The sequence below is a fragment of the Panthera leo genome, chromosome C1, assembly GCF_018350215.1.
Source record: "Panthera leo isolate Ple1 chromosome C1, P.leo_Ple1_pat1.1, whole genome shotgun sequence".
Taxonomy (NCBI): domain Eukaryota; kingdom Metazoa; phylum Chordata; class Mammalia; order Carnivora; family Felidae; genus Panthera; species Panthera leo.
The window spans coordinates 114129896-114137796 of record NC_056686.1 but is presented as its reverse complement, the minus strand read 5'-3'; the positions used below and the strand labels follow the sequence as shown (position 1 = coordinate 114137796).

The following is a 7901-nucleotide window of genomic DNA, read 5'->3' as shown; positions in this document are numbered from 1 at the left end:
TTTTAATGTGTGTTTATTTATTTATTTATTTTTTGAGAGAAAGAGAGAGCACATGCATGAAGGGGGGAGGGGCAGAGAGAGAGGGAGACACAGAATCTGAAGCAGGCTTCAGGCTCTGAGCTCTCAGCACATGGGGCCCAAATCCACAAACTGTGAGATCGTGACCTGAGCAGAAGTCAGATGTTGGAAGTCGGATGTTGGAAGTCAGACACTCAACCAACTGAACCACCCAGGTGCCCCGTATTCTGTTCTTTTTTTTTATTTAAATTTTTTTAGTGTTTTTTATTTTGGAGAGAGAGAGAGAGACAGAGTGTGAGGCAGAGAGAGAGGGAGGCACAGAATGCGAAGCAGGCTCCAGTCTCTGAGCTGTCACCACAGAGCCCCACGCGGGGCTTGAACTCTCGAACTGCAAGATCATGACCTGAGCCAAAGTCGGAGGCTTAACCGACTGAGCCACCCAGGCGCCCCCCCCCCCCCCCCCCCCCCGAGGATTCTGGTCTTTTAAAACAGGATTGCTCTTAAGGGAAACTGTTCTACCAGTGCCTAACCTATTGGTTTTTTTTCAGAGCCTAATTGACCTGGGGGAAGGGAACTACCCAAAGCTAGCCCATTCTAGCATCCCACATAGGGAACAAAACTATTTCAGCTCCCTCCAGTCATCCTGTCCCATCAAAGCGGGGAAGAAGAAACTGAGAGTCACTTTTAAGGTTCACAGCTGAGAGGCATAGATAGGCTCACTAAGAGACTGTGACCTAATCATGGGACTACAGAATACTACCCCTCTCCGCACACCTCACTGCAATGCCATAGACCTATTTGCCAGAGTTACTTTGACCCACTACAATATGCCAGGCTTTCAACAAGAAGTTACAATGCACACTGAAAGGAAAAACAAAACAAAACAAACAAAACACAGTTTGAAGAGATAGGGCAAGTATCAGAACCAGACTCAGATACGGCAGGATTCTGATATTTCAGACAAGGAACTTTTAAAAAGCTATGATTAATAGACTAAAAACTCTAAAATAAAAAGTAGGTAACATGCACAAACACAGACACTGAAATCAGAGAGACTGAATTTCTAAGAAAGGACAAAACAGAGATGCTAGAAATCAAAAATGCTACAATGGAAATGAAAAATGCCTTAGATGAGGTCTTAGTACATTGGACATGGCTGAGTAAAGGATCCCTGAACTTGAGAAGATATACATAGAAACTTTCAAAACTGAAAAGCAAAGAGAAAAATAGTAAAAAAAAAAAAAAAGAAAAAAGAAAAGAAAGGAAAAAGTAACAGAAAATTCCAGAACTGAGAGACAACTACAAAAGGTTCATATAATGGGAAAACCAGAAGAAGGAGAGGGAGGAGGTGGAGGGAAGAGGAGAGAGATAGGAGAGGTGGAGGCGGGAAGACGGAGAGGAGGAAAGGAACAGAAGAAATATTTGAATAAATAATTACAGAGAATTTCCCCTAATTCAATGTCAGAAACCAATTCAGAGATCCCGAAAGCTCAGTGACCATCAAACAAGACGAAAATCCAAAAAAAAAAAAAAAAATAAAGAAAGAAACCAAAACACACAAACAACTGAAAACTACACCTAGGTGTGTTTCACTCAAATTGCAGAACATCAAAGATAAAGAAAAAAATTTTGAAAGAAGCCATTGGTAAAAGACACTTTACCTGTATAGAAGTATAGATAAGAATTACATAGGACTTCTTCTCAGAAACCATGCAAGGAAAAGACAATGGAGTGAAATAAACTGTTGACAAAAATTCACCAACCTAGAATTCTGTAAACTGAAAAATTATCCTTCAAAAGTAAATGAGAGGGGTGCCTGGCTGGCTAAGTCGGTAGAACATGTGACTCTTGATTTCAGGGTCATGAGTTCAAGCTCAATGTGGGCATAGAGCTTACTTAAAAAAACGTAGATGAGATATATAAGAATTTCCAAGACAAACAAACTTTGAAAGAATTTGTTGTACAAATTCTACCTTGCGTAAAATGTTAAAAAGAAATTATTCAGAGAGAAGGAAACTAATATAAGTCAGAAACTCAGAACTATTTAAAGAAAGGAAGATCATTAAGAAATGCATGCTTTTCTTGTTCTCAGTTATCTAACAGAAAACAATTTGTTTAAAATAATGATAGAAAGCATGTCTTCATTTATATGCTTGTATGTATGTTAATGTTTGCTTAGATGACTTATATACATATATGCATGTATTTACTTACGTAAGTATAAATGAAATGAATGACAACTGTGATACAGGTATGGGAAAAAGGAATTGGAATATTGTATTATTATAAAGTACTTGCATTATCCAGGAAGTGGTATAGTGTTATTGGCAAGCGTATGGATAGGCAAAGCACAGAGGACTTTTAAGGCGGTAAAATTGTTCTATATGATGTTATAATGTGTATATGTACCATTATACACTTGTCAAAACCCATAGAATGTATAACCCTAAGAGTAAACCCTATTTAAACTATGGAATTTCAGTGATAATGATGTTCTAATGTAGGTTCATCAATTACAACAAGTGTACCACTCTGGTGGGGAGGGAGGTTCTGCATGTGTGGGGACAGGGGGCACATGGGAACTCTATAGTTCTGCTCAATTTTGCTGTGAACCTAAAACTGCCTTAAAAAATAAAGTCTATATAAAAAGGAAAAAGATAAGGAGGAGGAACCATTGGGCTTTTCACTGTGGGTGAGACCTCAGGCCAGGTTTCCACCTGCTGCTGGAGATCTGGCTGGGATCTAATCTGATCTTTCTTGATCCAATCAAAGGAGGTGCAGTCAAGGATGCCATTTGAAGATTATTTAGTTGTTCTTTTTAGTTGTGAGTATGAGACTAAAGATTAATCTTTCAGGCTAAGAATAGGTCCCCTTAGGGAGAGTGTTTTAGGCTGGCCTAGCTTAAGTCCCACTGCTGATGGGCAGGCTCATTACAGCAAATGACCATTGATTCACTTTTTCATTCCTTCAAGCAAATTTATTTGGTGCCTATGTATCGGACATTGCTTTAGGGTAAAAACAAAACACATGGGTTATTACTCTGGGTGCAGACACAAGACCTAACACTGCTTAGAGTCAAATTGTAACTTTGCTTCTGATGAGGTTTTTGGGATGACAGTGGGGTTGGTGGGGTCTGGAGCCAAAGGCCAAGAAAGAATTCTTGAAGACGTCTCTAGTACAAATGGGGATTTTATTAAAGCAAGGCGATAGGACCCATGGGCAGGAAGAGCTGCCCCCAGATCAGGAGGAGAGATGGGAAGGTAAGGTCCAGGGGAAGTTTCCAGTGAGATTTTAATATGCTAAGGAAGACTCACAGGATACTGGAGGCCTAGCCATTGTCAAGCTAAGGTTGTTTGCCTTCTAGCAAATCATTAGCATTAAGACATAGGGAGTTCCTGGAGAAACATTTTACTCTGCCAGCCTCAAGTATCTGTCACTGGGCTGCAGCTTATAAGGAAATTTAATTCTATCTGCCATTTCCTTCTGCCTTTGTTCCCCACATCCTTATGGAGGGGTGATGTTTGGGCTCCAGGAAACAGAGTCTATAGGTTTCTGGAGATTAGGCTATTGATGAGATTGTTTTTTTCTTGTGATTTACTAAGATATTTGCAAATAGATGGAAACTGAGGTCCTGTAGGACTATGATCTCTATCAGTTAACCATTTGTTTTTCCCCTTTTCTTTGTTCTAGAGCAGCCAAGAGAGCCCGAGGAAGATCAAACATGTCCCACCTGGGGGTGAGGGGCTGTTTGTGGGCCTCTCAGCTTGCCTTATGCTCCTTCTTCACTTCTGTTATGTGACTGTGTGAAAGTGAATTTGATTTCCCTGAGCCTCAGTTGTATCATCTGTAAAATGGAGATAATATAACCCATTTCCTCGGGTTGTAGTGAGGCTAAAATTAAGCTAACCACTGCAACATAGCCTCTGTCTAGGGTGGTCACTACTGAGGGGTTGATCTTGCTGACTCTCTGGTCTGAGAGCAGGCCAGCCAGCCCAGGGGCCATCAACAGGTGTCTCATTCGGGCATGACCCACAACTCCTTTGCATAAGTGGAGGTAATACGTGGTTAAGATTTGTAAGCCCAGGTGCTGGGGTTTCCTTTAGTCTCGGGTGACACACTGGAAAGTTGTTCCAGGCCAGATGTGTGGCTGCCCAAAGGCCTGGCAGAAGCCAGTAGGCCCAGACCGAGTGGTTCCCAGTGGCATGCACACATGTGAAGCCCACATGTGGCCAGTAGCACCTCAGTCCCCACCAAGGATGCGTGGAGACCAGAGCTGCAATCACAGGACTGTACCAGCCCCCTCCCTGCTGGGACGGTCACACTGCTGGTGGCCAGGCTCGTGCTCCAAATGGTGGAGAAGCTGTAGGCAAGGCTGGCTGCAAACCTGGACCCTAGGAAGCTATGGAAATATGTAAAGAAACGCTCCACCTTGCCTGTTACAGTAGCCATTGTTGTGGAGAGCGGTCATGAGAACAGTAAATAACCTGTGAAAACACCAGCATTGGAAGTTTTGCCGGGGACTCAGTGGCCCAGGGGAATAAGCTGGTTTCTGTATAACCAGATGATTGAAACTGATGAAAAGAACTTGAAAAAGAGCCATCATTTTTTGTTTTATTCTGCTTTTTATTTTAAATTTTAGTTCGTTAACATACAGTGTGATATGGGTTTCAGGAGTAGAATTCTATGATCACTTACATGCAACACCCAGGGCTCATCACAAATGCCCTCTTTAGTAACCATCACCCATCTAGCCCACCCTCCCACCCACCTCCCTCTGTCAACCCATATTTTGTTCTCTATCATTAAAAGTCTCTTGTGGGAACACCTGGGTGGCTCAATCGGTTAAGTGTTTGACTTCAGCACAGGTCATGATCTCATGGTTAGTGAGTTGGGCCCCACGTTGGGCTTTGTGCTGATAGCTCAGAGCCTGGAGCCTGCTTTGGATTCTGTGTCTCCCTCTCTCTCTGCCCCTCCCCTGCTCACACTCTGTCTCTCTGTCTCTCTGTCTCTCTCTCTCTCTCTGAAAAATAAATAAACATTAAAAACTTGAAGAAAGTATCTTATGGTTTGTTTCCCTCTCTTCTCTCCCACCTTGTCTCCCCATACATTCATCTGTTTTGTTTCTTAATTTCACATAAGAGAAAAATCATATGGTATTTGTCTTTCTCTGATTGACGTATATTGCTTAGCGTAATACATTCTAGCTCCATGTAGTTTTTGATGGCTGGGTAATGGTTGAACGTGCCCCAGAGAGGACCTTCAGAAGAAGTAGGACATAGAGAAGGACTACCAAGAAAATTGAAAAGCCTCCAACAGCCAATCCACATCCTCGATCACAGACAGGGAAAAAAGACAACAACAACAAAACTTAGAAAACTCAGACCTGGAAATACCTCACAAAGTGTCTCACAATCTTGAGAGGAGAGATGAGAGGAAGAGGTGCCCCAGAGTTTCACCAGCTTCTTCCTATTTCTATTTCTCAGTCCAGGAATCTTCTGATTACTGCCATGTTCAGACCCCTCCATCATCCACCTGTCCTCATCAAGTGTTTGTGGACAATGGTCCAGATCTCCAGTGGAGGACCAGCAACCCATTGTTCCACACCAGAAGCCTGGTCACACAAATTCCTCCCAGGACGGTCTGGGGCTCAGTCAATAATAGCACCTGAGTGAGCCCCAGAGGAAAGGGGCTGTGGGTCAAAATAAGGAGCACAAACTGACCCACAAGGAATAAACTTTTGAAGGATACCAAAGGGGATGGGAAATCCTCCTGCTTTGATCAGCAAGAAATCCCACAAGGTGGTATCCATAGAAGAAAGTCAAAGGCGACTCGAAGGGATGAAGCAAAGAAGAAACCACCCTCTAGTGGTATCAAGAAAGAAGGAAAGAAAAGGCAACAGCCTCAAGAAGTTTTTGCTTCCCTCGGAGTTGCTTTAGACAACCATCTTAAAAAGCTCAAACACAGTGTCAGCGAAAACCAAACCAAACAAGCAAATTCCAGAGGTTGTAAACACAGGAGAGGGGGCCAGGGTAAAAGAGGTTTCTAACAACCTAAAGACTTAAGAAGGAAAACTTCTTAAGACTTCTAATTTGGATAAAGTCAGTGGTCTCCCTCCCTGAAGTTGAGGAAGATATGGATGATTAATTCAAGCATCCCATCATGTCTTTGGAGTCATACCTTGACTATGTCCAGCCCCGGAAGTAAAAGACAATTTCATTTTTATGGAAACTTTAATCACGCACTTGAAGAAAAACAACACATACAAAAATAATATTCTAAAAGCACTAGGCAAAAAAAAACATGGACTCCATTCAGAAATTATCTAAAGTGAAGGAAGACAAGTCAGAGAAGCTACAGCCAAGTGGAGCTACTTCTGCCAAGTTGGAAAGGTCCCCACTGAGGCATTACCAGTGTTATCAGACTTCTTTTACTGAGGTTAGAGGTCCATTACCATCCACCTCCTGCCCTCAAAGTGGTGTTCTCCTTTCAACAAAACACAGAGCGTTCTCTTCACCCCAGGAAAAAGAAGTTGACTTTCTGAACTCAGAAGGAATTCTAAGATGCAGGTATATTCTGGTTCTCCAAGTGCCTATCTTCTCAAAACAACTAAGAGAAGAAAAGAGAAATAAAGTTGAAGTTACAAATACTTGCTGGTGACTTTCTGGCATCTTCCCTTGACAGCCAGATCATCAACATTTATGGAGTCCCTATTTTTAATGAGCACATGGTATTAGCAACTGCAAAATGAAATGCTATGTCTCCTTTAAACCTAGAAATTTTTCAGGAACGCAGTTTACATGCTAACGAAAAAACTTAGAAGTGTGATCCTTCAGTAATAACTTTTCAAGGACATTTTGTAAAAAGCGCTTCTTGGGTCCAAATTTACTTTTATTTAACAATTTTCTTTACACCATTGTTTAAAGTGGCATTTCCCACACACATTTGTAGGTCTCACCACACATACGTACAAAGCAAACAAGTGTTTTTAAATTATTTTTTTTTCATTTAAGGAATCATAGGATAGTTTAGTTCTTAGTAAAGAACAGAAGTTTTCAAATTGCTAATGTTTCAAAACTTTATTTAAATAAAAAATCAAAGTACTTTGATCAAACCAGGCTAGAATAAAATGTTAATAATGTCCATTCTTATAGCTGTTAACCCACTTGTGTTTGAAAACAATCTGAAAATAATAAGTACTTTATTTTTTGTTTAATTTTATTAATGTTTATTTCTGAGACAGAGACAGAGCGTGAACAGGGGAGGCGCAGAAAGAGGGAGACACAGAATCTGAAACAGGTTCCAAGCTCTGAGCTGTCAGCACAGAGCCTGACGTGGGGCTCGGACCCACGAACTGTGAGATGATGACCCGGGCTGAAGTCGGACGCTCAACCAACTGAGCCACCCAAGCACCCCATAAGATGTACTGTAATAAGCCTCAAAATAGTTGGCATGAAAAACGGTTATTGAATTAAAAAATGAACAGATATTAATAAAAGTGAGTTAGTATCAGGAAACATAGTTGAGAGTTGAAGTGTTTAGAGTTTGAATAAATGGAATAGCCTCAGAAGCATAGTTAGGCAAATGCAAATAAAGTTTCATTTGCACATGGCAACATATGTATTGTCCTCCTCCAGCCTAATACTTGAATACACATCACAACAAAAGCTGTAAGGAACTTGGGAATGAAAGAAGTTAAATGCAAAGTCATACATACGGGGAGCCTGGTTGGCTTAGTAGGTTAAGCATCCAACTCTCAGTCTTCAGCTCAGGTCATGATCTCACGGTTCATGGGAATGAGCCCCACGTCAGGTTCTTAGCTGACAGGGCAGAGCCTGCCTGGGATTCTCTCTCTCTTCCCTGCCCCTGCTCGTGCTCTCCCTCTC

General features: G+C 41.6%; 1 pseudogene; it reads left to right on the top strand.

The window, feature by feature from the left end:
• The first annotated feature begins 3270 nt into the window (after positions 1-3270).
• On the top strand, positions 3271-6647 carry LOC122225979 (annotated as a pseudogene).
• Positions 6648-7901: the final 1254 nt, after the last annotated feature.